The sequence below is a fragment of the Heliangelus exortis genome, chromosome 6 (genome assembly GCF_036169615.1).
Source record: "Heliangelus exortis chromosome 6, bHelExo1.hap1, whole genome shotgun sequence".
NCBI lineage: Eukaryota > Metazoa > Chordata > Aves > Apodiformes > Trochilidae > Heliangelus > Heliangelus exortis.
The window spans coordinates 9,735,915-9,749,089 of record NC_092427.1 but is presented as its reverse complement, the minus strand read 5'-3'; the positions used below and the strand labels follow the sequence as shown (position 1 = coordinate 9,749,089).

The following is a 13,175-nucleotide window of genomic DNA, read 5'->3' as shown; positions in this document are numbered from 1 at the left end:
CCACAGGGATGTCACAAGCTCAGCAAACATACTTTAAGTATGCCAGAAATCATAGACAATGTTACTTTTTCTCTTGAGAAAAAAAAACAAAAACAATCCACTGGTTTTGTGGCACTAACAAAAAATTTAGAATAAACACTAATAAACTTCTAAACTTCTAATAAACTAGTAGAAAACAGTTGTGTGTGAATTTATATGGAAATTTTTACCACCGCACAGTTAATCTCAAAAGAAAAATGCAGAACTTCTGCCCTTACACTATGCAACTCAGACCCTGAATTGTGCTCACTGTGGAGACTTCAGATGACATTTAGATGAAGGAAAGAAAGCACTACACTAGCCAGCATCCTTCAAGTACTTTGAGCAGTTTATAATGTCAGTATAACCGGTTAAAATGTTGTGAAATTTCATGTATTGCATGCATGCCTCAAGCTGAATCTTTGTACAAATATTTCAGATAATACATCCAATGTTTTTTTTTTTTCATTTGATTTTGATAACAAGGCAATTACATGACAGAGTGGAACCAATCTAACAGCTTGCTGTCATCAACAGGAGCAGCTCTGCTCCCACCTCCTTACTCTGAGAGTCCACCCTATCTTTTGTGACTGATGCTCATATAAAGACATACTGGTTTATATGCTCCACCAGCCTGGCAATATTTTTTTTTCCAGTTACTAATTTTCTGCCAGGTTAACTTACTGAGTGGATTTACCATAAACACAGTGTCTGAAGCACCTGTCAGAACAGGGTGCAGGAACAGGCCCTCCCCTGTCCAGCAATCACAGCCTGCCTCAGCCCAGCTCATATAATTTCATCTTTAAATAAACAGAAGACAAAAACATGTTGCTTTTTTTTAACTGTGATGGGTGGGTTTTTTTATTTGTTTGTTTGTTTTTGACAAGCCCTTCAGTTCCTCAGCTATGGCCATTCTTCACCTACCTGCCAGTATCTGTGAAGCACCTCTTCTCATCACAAGCACTAAGCTAGCATTGCTTCACAGAAGATAACCTGCTGGTGCTATCAGTTACTCTACTGGCCCCAATTGGCAAAGGTCTGTATATATGTATGTAAAACAGAATGTCTGGTGTTTCTTTCCAGAGAGCTTTTTAAAAATCCCTAAAACATACATGAAAGCCTCTGGGAGAATACAAGAACTTGCATGCAAGCATGCAGAAGTTTCAGAGATTATCACACCTCAGGTACATTTGTTGATTGCATTTAGCCTCTCCAGCCTACTGGTACTGTGATTTTTTTTTTTTTTATTTTATTTTTAATTAAAATATCATATTTTAAAGTGGATTTGTATAGGTGTATCTTTTCTGCATCAAATCATTTCCTTCAGCACACTGGGTGGAACTGCTCCATTGAAACAGGTGAAACTAATGACATAGATTATACCATCCCTGCTCCATTTGTGGCTGAAATGTGTAAATGAGAAACAGAGAGGAGGAAAAGAAAGTCATGGCTATTTAAGTAGTTGAATGCAATCTTGCAAAATAGGATCCTACCCTTAATCCTACCAGAGATCTTACACAAGTCTACACAAGCCACTTCTACTAAACTTTTTGTTAAATATAGCTGATTAATACTTGCATTTTTCTCATTTTCTGGGTGCCTACCCTGGCCCACTTAGGCCAGATTTACCCTATGTGCTGCATATTCAAGGCTTCAATTAAATCAATAAGAGCAATGCTTTGAAAATACTACAATGGATGTAATGCTGTATATTCTTTTACTCAAAAGCAAAACAAGACAGAAAGAAGAGGACAACTCTTTGAGAGTTCAGTGGACATCCACACCAAACACAAAGTTTCACCTTACTCCCAGGCAATATACCCATTTTCTTTCTCTGAGGCCTGGTAAAATACTTGCAGGAAAAAGCAATGTTCAATATAGGCCTCAAGGGTGAACCTCATAGTGCTCTCATTCCTGCAGACAGCACAGGTCCTGAGGAGACAAAGAGGCACAGGTAAGATGGAAAAGTGAGCCCATACCAGTTAGCAGGGCACTACTGTGAGAAGGCAGGCAAGAGAGGCCTGGCCTCACCTGTCCCCTCATCACTGAAGAGAAAGAGCAAAGGAGCAGAGAAGTGAAGAGAAAGAGCAGAAGGCTCCCAGCTAACATGGAGCAGCCACTTTGGTGGAGAATCCCTAGAGGTAGGTGGGCACACAGATGTAAGACTGTGAACAAGAAAAAGTAAGCACAGCAGTAATGCTGAAGAGAGGAACACTAGTTAGTTACCACCATGATGTTGTAACAGACCTGTAAGAGACTTGGCTTCTTTTCTCAGCTCAGCCACTGCTGTTGGGCAAAGCTGTTATCTTGGCAAATAATTCCTCACCCCACACTTCCACTTTCTTGTCGCAAAAGCAGGGGTAATGACCCACCTAGAATTTAGGTGTGAAGAGAGCACTAGGAACTATCTATGAAGGCCTCACCAACCTACAGATCACCATTACAGAAATGTCACAAAGATCTTCGCTTTCCCTCAGAGCAGGCAGTAAGAGAACATATGTTATGCAATGAGAGGAAACCAAATTACAGAGTAGCTGCTTATTCAGTGAGCAGCAGGTATCCTCTCTGTTCAAAAAAGACAGGAAGTTAGGAGAAGGGGAGGCAGAGGGGATGCTTTGCTCACGTATGGCCAAGGGCTACTATATAATACTAAGGTATAATATAATAGTAACATAATAATGTACATAATCTTATGATAGCAAAATTAAGGTGGTATAGGCAAAGCTTAATGCTGCAATTTTAACATTTGCAAGCTTGACTTATACCTAAACCTATTCTTTTAAGAGCACACTTTTTTGCCTGCAATATCTTTACTTCAGTTCCATCGTTTTCTAAAAGGCCATGTATCTGCATTAAAGAGAATTAGTAATTATGGAAAAATTCAAGACAGTTACTTAATATGTCTACACAGACTAAACATTGGACCATAAGCTAATAGAAGTATAATAAAAAAGGTTTTGAACCAAAAGATTTGAAGTTAGTAGCAGAAGTGGTCTTGGAGATTCTGGGTTACATCCCTCATTTACATAAATGACAACCTATGGAAACCTTTCAGGAAAATACTGGCATTAATCAAAAGCCCTGGGTGAGAAAGACATGGATAACTGATAGAAAACAGAGCATTAGACCAGGTTGCTCAAAGCCTCATCCAATCTGGTCTTGTTATTTCAGCAATTTGAAAGCATTATTTCAACACAGGCTCTCAGGCCACACAAGTGTTTTAGAACACAGGAACTGTTCTCCGAAGTTGCAATTTCAGTTTTAGGACTTCAGCATGCACAAGTACACATTTCTTTTTTTTTTCTTATTCAGGGTAAAATTACACTCTGTAACACCTAAAACCAAGTTCTGAGATACATCCTTTGCTCTCTATACACTAACTTTGCACATGGGGGTACCAGCAAGGAACACTTTCCCATTTAAACTTGCTGATGAGCCAGTGCCACATCCCAGCAGAACTATTTTTAATGTAAATTTGTTGCATTTTGGCTGTTTTTCAACACCTTCACCAAAACATGGAACAGTAACCTCACAAAATTCAATTAATCTGAAATATGATAGAATTAATACCTCATTAGTAAAAGACTGACTGCAGGCAGACCAGGCAACTCCTACGCTTTCCACATTGTTTTTTAAACACCACAGTGTTACCTTTAGTGGCCATCTGTCAAAGCCACCAGTGGTCTGGGCCACAGGATCTAAAAGAGCCCTTTCTAAAGCTCTAACACTTAGATCTCTGTTGACTGCTCACTCCACTTCTCAAACACCATAGGTCTAGCCTACCTACAATAAAAATAAAAGGCCTTTCAGAGAGCAATTGCACAAGACTAATCCACTTGGCAACTAAAAATCATGAAACTAAACATGAACCACAGAAAATAAACTAATTCAAGCACACAAATAAGCTTATCTACTTTACTTTTTTAACAAACACAAGGCAGCACACACGTAACTGCATCAATGGCAAAAATAGGCCCCATATAATAAACCCCTGAGGAAAGAAAAAGAATGAGAGGTGACAGTTATTAATCATAATGCAGAAGATATTTCCATAAGGTGTTTGGACCTCTCAGAAATGACAACTTTATAAGAATATAAAAGCAGGAAATGACAATGATTTAGCTATCTGTAGAAGCAGCATTGGGGAGTTTATTCTGGTGGTATCCCTTTCTTTCTCTTAATGCCTGATTCATCAAGGGACAACAAGGATGCTCCATTAAGGAGACCTCTGACAAAAAAACCTCACATCTATCACTGTTCTTTAAAGTATTCAACCAGTTATGAACTGGGTACCAAGGAGCAATTTTCATCAGTGGAATCAGGGGTTGTTGTGGCCTAACCAGCACGCTGTAACAACATCAGAATAGTATCAGGCATCTTCATCAAGGATAAACAGAGGAGTCAGAACATAAAGGGACACATGTTAGTATTTAAAGACAGTATGAAATCAGCCAGAGGGAGAAGGAGTAGAAATACATAGAAGGCAGCAATTACACCACTTTCTCAAAACCCTCTCTTGGAACCTAAGCATGTTACAGACCATATAAATGTGCCAAGACAATAAAGAAATTTTTTAAAGTACACTTTTCTACAGTCAAGAGGTTTTTTTTCCCATATTGGTGCAACAAATCTACCAGCTCCCTATTGATAACCAACATTTGTGGTCAGATTAAATCAACTAAGACCTATGCCTACCCTGCTTACATAAAATTCCAAAATTATGAAGTCATCCTCTTTTGATCTGACTGATCCTCAGGGAAAAAAAGGGTCATACTAAGTAACTACTAAACCCAGTGTGCTCCTCCAACGTACCTTCTTCAAAAGACAATTTACAACTCCAACAAGTGCTTCCAGGTAACTCTTCACCTCCAGACCCCAAGAACAGTATGAACAAGGAATCTCTCTGGCTTCTGTCACATACCTCAAGGTTATTATTCCTCATTACAGTTTTACATTTCTCAAACAATTTTAAAACACTTAAGCCCATTTTCAGATCAAGGCAAGCCAAAACATGAGATGTTTAGGAGACATTTAATAAGAGCATTAATAACATAGGTATCCTGGCCCACTAACACTCAAAATCCAAAACATAAAATTCAGACTTCCCAGGATTGTGCCCTCGTGAATAAAAAGATTGTGGAAATTGGATTCTACCTCAATCACTCTGGTACCCTGAAGCTAATCCTTGCTAATTAAGTGCTGAAATACAGAAATTCAGATTGATCAAAAGATATGATTCATGTTTATAATAACTCCTGTAATTATTAGGAACAAAAATCTTGAAGGTTCTTGATGCCATTAACTTGCAGGCCAATAATTAAGAGCTACCATCCCAAACAGGTCTGAAATTTATGAGAAGCCATAGTAAAATAACTTCATGATGAAGCCAAGTCCTAGAGAAACACATTCAATACAATCATTTTACAAAGGCTCACTAGACAGTAATCTGCAAGGTCATGCCCAGAATTGAGAGACCATGTTTTCTATTTTAAATTGCTGTTCCTTGGAAAGTGACAGTAAATTCACACTCAGAGCTGCCTTGTATTTGATCCAGTGTGGTGTACATAAGACTGAGTAAAGGCCTCTAACAAGCACCAGAAAAGCCTGAACATGCTTGGTTTGCATGATCTGCTTTTAACTGTTAGATTAAGACAAACCCATTGGTTTTGTCTACAAATTGCCACCAATTCTACATATTCAGGCAATCTACTGTGACAACCAAATGATCATTTTCTGCATGCTCCTTTTCTATAAACTCTATTTTATTCCCCCTGCCAGTCTCTTTAATTTCATGTTGGGTATAAGTAATCGGTGCTCATAAAAAATGCATTTCAAATACATAAAAATTTTTTTCTACCAGTCATTTGAAAAGAAAACTTTGTAATCTCTATAAGGAAAAAGCAATATTAAAGGCAAGTAGCTTTCCATTACTTCCTTATACCCGCCAACAATACAAGCTTTCCTGATCCCCAGGAGGCAATCACATAACTTTCACATCTTTTTGCTGACTCAGATGAAAATTCATCAGAGTACAACTGTCAGGCACACCAGTGACAGGGAAAGCTCGTGAGAACAGCAGCCTAATAAAACTTTCCTCCTTGAGGGATGAAGGCACTCTTTCTCCCCTACGAATGATTAATTTTTGTTTGATATCATTAAAGCAATATTCACACAGGACTTCACACTAGATTTTACCAAAATTAAAAAAAAAGTTTATAATGTCAAAACATAAACTGAAAATCACTATTCCAGGGACAGTTCTGGGAAGCTTGTAAATTATTGTGGTCCAAAATAATTGTATCATATCTTGATTCCTCTGCAGATTAACCCCCTCACTCTACACTTGACCTACTGTGGTCATTACAAAAGTTTTCTTCGAGGTAAGAAGCCTAAGATTGCCTTAGCAAAAATGGAGTTGGTTGAGATTATCAATCTCTCACGAACCTGATGATCTCTCAAGGTCCTTTCTAACCCCTAACATTCTGTGAAGAACTTTTTTGCTAAAAGAATCTGTAAGGACACAAAATGAGATGATTTCTTATATTTATTTATGCAGTTACTGTTGTATCTAGAAATGCTCAGCACTGTAAATGACCCAATTTAAAGCTCTTATATATATTTCATCTTACAAGATGTTCACAGGTAACAGTGACCTATGTTAGGAACCACTGCCCATGCAGTCAAAAAACAGAGATCATCCTTCAGGAGGTCAGAAACACAGATGACAATTTGCTTTAAAGTACTCCTATTTCAAAAATGCTGAAATCATCCACTGTATCTGGAAATACTGACCCTTATGCTTACAGAGTAAAAAGTCATCTGTGGATTTTGTGAAACATACTCATTTTTTGGCTTTAATATTCATTTTGCTCCCTCTCCACTCCCTTTACAAAACTGAAGAATGTTTGCAATGCAATGCTACAGATTCACTTGTTGAAAGCAAGACTGAGTAGTTTTCATTACCAAAGGAAGGCAGCAGAAAAGCTGGTGAATTCCTGAGTTGCCTCCTTGCTTTGCCCCTTCCCAGTAAACTACAAAACACAGCTACATCCCAGGCAGCTAACCCAGGTAACAGGCTGCTTACTGTTTGGCAAAAGAAACTTCACTTCGTGCTGAACATTTCTCCTGCTCGATGACTCAAGTTTCAGGCCACAGATCATCATAAATACCTTTTAAAAAGTGCTTTATATACAAATACACACACTTGCACATGTTCATTTTAGGAGCATACCACTGTTTTCTTGTTTCAAGTCTAATTCCAACAATAGAAAAAAAGAAATCTGACAATTTTTCAGGACAATCACACAGTAGCTAAAATTCAAACCAGAAAAGTGTAAAAACATGTTTGCTTTCCCTTTCTTAAACACTGTTAGTAAACATATAACTACACTAAATCTGCCCAGTGTCAGATTTTCTCACTTCACCTCCAGCACTAAGGTAACACGACCCGGTCAGGATGTTACTTGCATTGTAAACCTTTCTAATGATGTCCATTATCCCCAGTTTGGGGTACACAAGTAGTAAAAGTTTTTACAGATTTTATGCAAAATTGTTACAAAAACACTAAAATACTTGTAAAAAATTTTATGAATGGGCACCTTTTCACCTTAGCTTCCATTCGAAACAAATTTAGAGCAGAAGGCCTCATCCCTGAGTTCACCTGCACAGATATCACAACAGATTTACCCATGAGTAGTAGCATCATGTGCTAGATAAAGAAATTATTTTGGTTTACAGACATTTTACAGGCACCTTGATTTTGGGGGTTCTTTTGCTGTGGTTTGTGTTGTTTTGTTGTTGGGTTTGGGTTGGTTTTTTGTTTTTTTTTTTTCATAGATGTAAGAGATCCAGACAGTTTATATTTGACAGGCTGTTGATAAATCAAACCCTACCGCTGTTTGCAGGTTGGAACTTCTTCCCACACAGATTTTCATTCTACCATCAGACTGTTTAATTCCACACTTATAAAAACATCATCCTGGTCTTAAGGGAAGAATTAGACAGTATGGTCCTAAAGTTTTTTGCACAAACTGTGACAAGATGCAGATACTGTAATGCTAATATGACAGTAGGGTTTATAAAATGCAGGATCAGGCCAATAAATACACCCCAGGAAAGAGCACTGTCTTGCTGTTTCCCAAAGTGCAATAAAATCATGAAGTCATATAGATTAGTAATACACTAATGATATGATTATATTCACACTGTTATCACTTGGTAACATAGCCCTGAATACATTAACACACTGATAATATGGGGAGAGTGTGCTAAAAAAATATTTCTGAGCAAAAAGTAGTATCAGCCTGTATTATCTCCCAAAATAAAATTCTGACTGTATGGAAGAAATTATCCAGAGATTCTAACCCTTCTGCATGTTGTGCTTTCCACTGTCTTTTAGAAAGACACCGAATTTACCCTTAGGACACATTTATAATAAAGTTCTGTGAGAACATACCATGGATTTTTCCAGGTCTTTTATCCAACCTGCTGATTGATGTATCAAAAATATCTCTACATGCAGTCAGGGGAAGACAATTTAATCACTTATAATATTGGAATATTCATGTATCATTGTTTTTTTTATTTGTATGATAATTTGTCATTTAAATAGGTTAAACATGTGTCACCTGTGTAGTCACAGCATTACTGATGATGTATAAAATACTTTATGTGGATGATGAAAAAAAATATTTTATAATTAAAATATATAGAGAATACTAATGAACTAAACAGATGGAGCTGTGTTTTTAACTTCACTAGAAATTACCAAAATAAAGTAACTAATAGCATTTGTGTAGATGAAAATAAAACTTATCAAAACCCAAATGGATTTTCTTTTGTTAGACAGAAGATTGTACTTGGCATACAGCTACACATTATAGCCAAGGGCTGTGTTTTGCTGACATGGCCTGTCAATAGCTATGTCTCAGCTCTTAAAAACCAGTAAGTTACATGCAGAAACTCAATACTAATTCAAGGGTTTCTGCAGACAAGCACACAGAAGTAAAAAAGAAAAGAAAAAAAATCTTATTTTATGAATCTCAGTACTCCAGGAAATACTATTCCCCTAAAAGTATTCCTGTCAAAAAAACCAAACAAATTGAACTCCTGACAGTGCTGATCCTCCACATAAGTCCTGCAACCTGACAGCAGCAGATCCCCAGGTCTGCTTACATCCACGGAGACTCTGTGGGACTTCATTTGTTTTTAAGCACAGTTATGCAGATCAGACTGCAAGCTCAAGGCTTGAATGTATATCATCATAAATGATGCTGGTTTGAAAGGCAGCATCATTAAAATGCTAGGCAAAGGCACAAAAGGTTCTTATTTTAAATAAAAGATATCTCTTTCTCTGTTAGATCCACTTAAAGTCTTCAAAGTAAAAAAGTATTTCTAATGGCATTTGTTTTTCATTCCTTGTCCCACTCATTTAACATAAAAGACATTGTTCACTTCGGACAAGAAAGTCAGAAATCTCCCTTTCACTTGTAGGGTCTCCAGAACAGCAGCAGTGTTTATTTATAAAAGACTAACAGTACTAATTCTTATTTAACTTTTGTTACTTCACACAGAAAAACGTATTCTGTATTAGAGCCAAAATTAAACAAAACTTAATCCCAAATTATGCTAAATAATTAAAGATGTTTTCATTTATAAAGATCCATCCCATCAAGCTGCTCCATGCAGACAGATCTCCATTTGTAATATTTAGAAAGGGACAACAGCCCACATAGGTAAAATCTACAGAGATCTTAGTCACAAAAAAAATTTAAAATTCCTAGCAGCAGATACAGAAGACAATCCCACTCTGCCTTTCCCCAAAATACCAGAACACAACAAACTCTTCCTCCCCATTACTAAACTTTAAAATGTTTGACCTAAATCCATACACTACCAGCCACTACCCTGAACTTCACTGTTTGCAAATTTACATTACCAAACCTGTGGTGCAAAGAACTCACCTAGAAGTGAGATAAACCCTTAGAGGTACTGACACCATACTTCAGCACAGTGATATATTCTTAGTATTCTTGTAGTTCAACTCATATTACTGGTTCACAGAAGTTCTCAGCTGGAAGAACTTCCAACCCCAACAGTTTTACAATGCCAGCTGTCTCTAGAACACATGTACACTCCACAGAGCTTTAAATCTTCACACAAATAAACTTGTACACACTGAACTGAGAAGGAAAATAATCTTTTACAGAGCTACATGGGAAGTATTGCAGAAGTATGTGTTCCTTCAGGTGAACAATTTAGCCTGCAATACAGCTTTTCACATCCTCAGTACTTTTTCTTCCTATCTTTTTTTAACCACTGTGGTTCTTCAGATAACTACTTAGCTACTTATGCTTTGATTTCATAATCCATCATCTTGGGGATTTTCCATAGATAGGATATGGTCACAATACATTAGAAATTAAACACTTATGGACAAGGACAACAGCAGAAACACAGACTACATCCACATATGTTCTCTCAGGCCTTAGCCTGAGGAGTGAAGACAGAAAAAGTGCATGTGCACGTGGCAGCTAAATACAAGAGGTCACCCTTTACATGGACACGGATATCTGGGGAATTGGAGCACACAGACATCTAGAAACAACTGTGAAGAAAATACTTTTGGAAACTGAACCCACACGTACGTTCAGCTGAATATTCATCACTAAAGGCCATGAAAACTGTTTTCAGGAAATCGTGCAACTGAGAAACTAACTTTGTACTTTTCCTTAATGACCAAAACAAGAGCATGGTTTGCCTGCCTCTGCTATGAATCCATCCGTGCCCTGTACCAGGAGTCTGCAGATCCCACAGGAAAGCAAACCTCGTGAGCTCTGGAGCTTCCCAGCACAGCCCCAGTGTCTGCAGGTGACAGCTGGCACTGGACACATGCATGAATCCCAAGCCTTGGAACACGGGAAAACTAACACTGCCCTAAGGTATGCAAACTTTTTACACAGCAGGATCGACCTGAAGCCCAGATTGGACCGCTAGTTTATCCAGTCCAATTCTGAGCACAACAGAAGAATGCCTGCAAAAACTGATACAGGTCAGCACTGTTTTTCCACCTCTTTCCTTTCCAAGGCATGCTGCAACAATCTGATGGAGAACGACAGCAAAAGTTGTATCACTTACAAGGATGAAATCTGATATGGGCATTCCAAAATGTTTAATGACAGGCCCAGGTACATATTCAGAGCAAGCTTGTACAGTATTAGGGAAACCTCTAAGTACAGCAAATAAACAAGGCAACAGAGATCTTACTCAAAAGAAAAAACACAGTCCTCTGTCGTTTGTCTTTTCAGTACCAATGGTGAAGATGCTGCTCCTCAGAAATAAGAAATCTCTCTCACCTAAAACTTCTTGGACCAGAATGTCACATGTGTGCAGACACAGAGGCAGGTCATGCTTTGTGGAGACTTGCAAAGCAAGACTAAAGCTGTGGTCTCTGGATTCTACATATCATCTACGTTTTTATCATTGTGCAAAAGCCCTCACAGCTGCCCTGAGCACGTTACAAAAAATTAAGTGATCAGAGAGATGATTTACGTGTGCAGCATAAATGTCTTCCCTTTTTATAAGGCACTGTAATACAGACAGTGCTGTGCTCATCCCAGCTGAGGTTTGGCAGGCACCGAGGGAGGAAAGAGGAGGAAGAGTGGAAGTGTTTAAAGCCCAACTAATTTCTCCTTGCAGTCCTACTGCTCCTCGCTGCCCTCCCAGCCACTTCCAGCCTGGCACTTGTTAGCAGCTCCTGGCGCTGGAGAGGGGTCCCTCGCAAAAGCTTCCTCCGAGCAGCTGAGCGCAGACTCGCAGAAGGTTATTAAAATTAAAATAAAAATAAAATAAACCCACACAGGTCGGCACAATTCACCTATCTTACACCGGGAACAATGGAGACGCGGGCGGCGGGGGGATACGACCGCCCGGCAGGACAGGGCCGGGAGGGGACTGCCAGCCTGTCCGTTCCTCCGTCCGTGGCTCTTTGTCCATCTGTCAGACGACCCCGCTGGCAGCGCCAGCCCCATCCCCACCTCCCCGGCGAGGCCTGCTTGGCCCCGCGGCTCTCGGCCCAAGGCGCGGGGGGCCGGCAGGTCCCGGGGAAGCCCCTGCGCCGGCCGAAGGGAGCGGAACGCAGCTGCCGGCGCCCTCCCGCCCGGCGGGGAGCGGGGACGAAAGGCTCCCGCCGCCTCTCGCCTCATCCCCCGCTCCCCGGCCTCTCCGCCGGCGCGGCCAAGCGCGGCCCATGCGGGCGGGACGCGCCGGGCCGGGCCGCTCCGAGCCGAGCCGCGGCCCCCCCCTTCCCTTCCTTTTCCTCTCCTCCTCCTCCTCCCTCCCTCCCTCCCTCCCTCCCTCCCGCCGCGCACCTCCCGCCGCGACGGCGACGGACGGACGGACGAGCGGGCGGGCCCGGCCGAACCCCGCCGAACCCCGCCAGCTTTCCCTCCCGCTCCCGCCCGCCGGCACTTACCGGCCGCAGAGCTGCGAAGAGAAGGCGGGCCGGGCCGGGGCGCGGCGGCGGCGGCTCAGAGTGCCCGTGCCGCGGCCCCGGGCATGGCGGGGCGGCGGCGGGGCGCGGGGGAGGGGAGGCGGCGGCGGCGGGGGAGGGGAGGCCGAGGGGAAGTTGGCGGCGGCGGCTCCTTCCTGCTCCGGCGGGGCGAGCGGCGCCTTCCCTCAGCCTCCTGCTGGCGGTGACAGCGACAGCCCGGCCAGAGCGCCGCCGCGCCGCGGTGCACCATGGGAAACACGCCCGGAGGACCGGCGGGCGCCCGGGCGCGGCGGGACGGCAGCGAAGCGAAGAGGAGGAGGAGAAGGAGGAGGAAACCGAACCGCGTCGGGCCGGGCTTGTCCGGGCTCTTCCGCCGGGGCTGGGATGGGTGGGATTGTCGGCCCGGGTCAGGCGGGTCGCGGGAAGGCTCATGGAGCGGGTCCGGCCCAGCGCTGCTGCTCTGTGCCGGCACTAAGGGGAGGGGGGCAGGGAAAGGCCCGGGGGTCGCGGGAAGGCCTCGGGGCTGCGGGGAGACTCCCGGGAGTGTCCGCCCGCGGTGTCATTTCCAGTGGGAGCTCTGAGGGGAAAGAGCCCGGCACAGCCCCCCCTGAGCCCGCCTCCCCTCTCCCGAGGCAACCCCGCTCCTCTCGGGGGACCCCGGGCCTTG

General features: G+C 42.0%; 1 protein-coding gene across 5 annotated transcripts in view; it reads right to left on the bottom strand.

The window, feature by feature from the left end:
* Positions 1 to 12,595, bottom strand: part of ZNF148 (zinc finger protein 148) — a 37,623-nt gene extending 25,028 nt beyond the window's left edge. For 4 of the 5 annotated variants that reach the window (XM_071746590.1, XM_071746593.1, XM_071746594.1 and 1 more), the window contains exon 1: positions 12,491 to 12,595. The gene's annotated coding sequence lies outside the window, so the exon portion shown is untranslated. Of the gene's footprint in view, positions 1 to 11,893; positions 12,230 to 12,490 lie in introns of those variants that run through there. The other variant, XM_071746592.1, reaches the window with a different exon arrangement.
* Between the last annotated feature and the right edge of the window lie 580 nt (positions 12,596 to 13,175).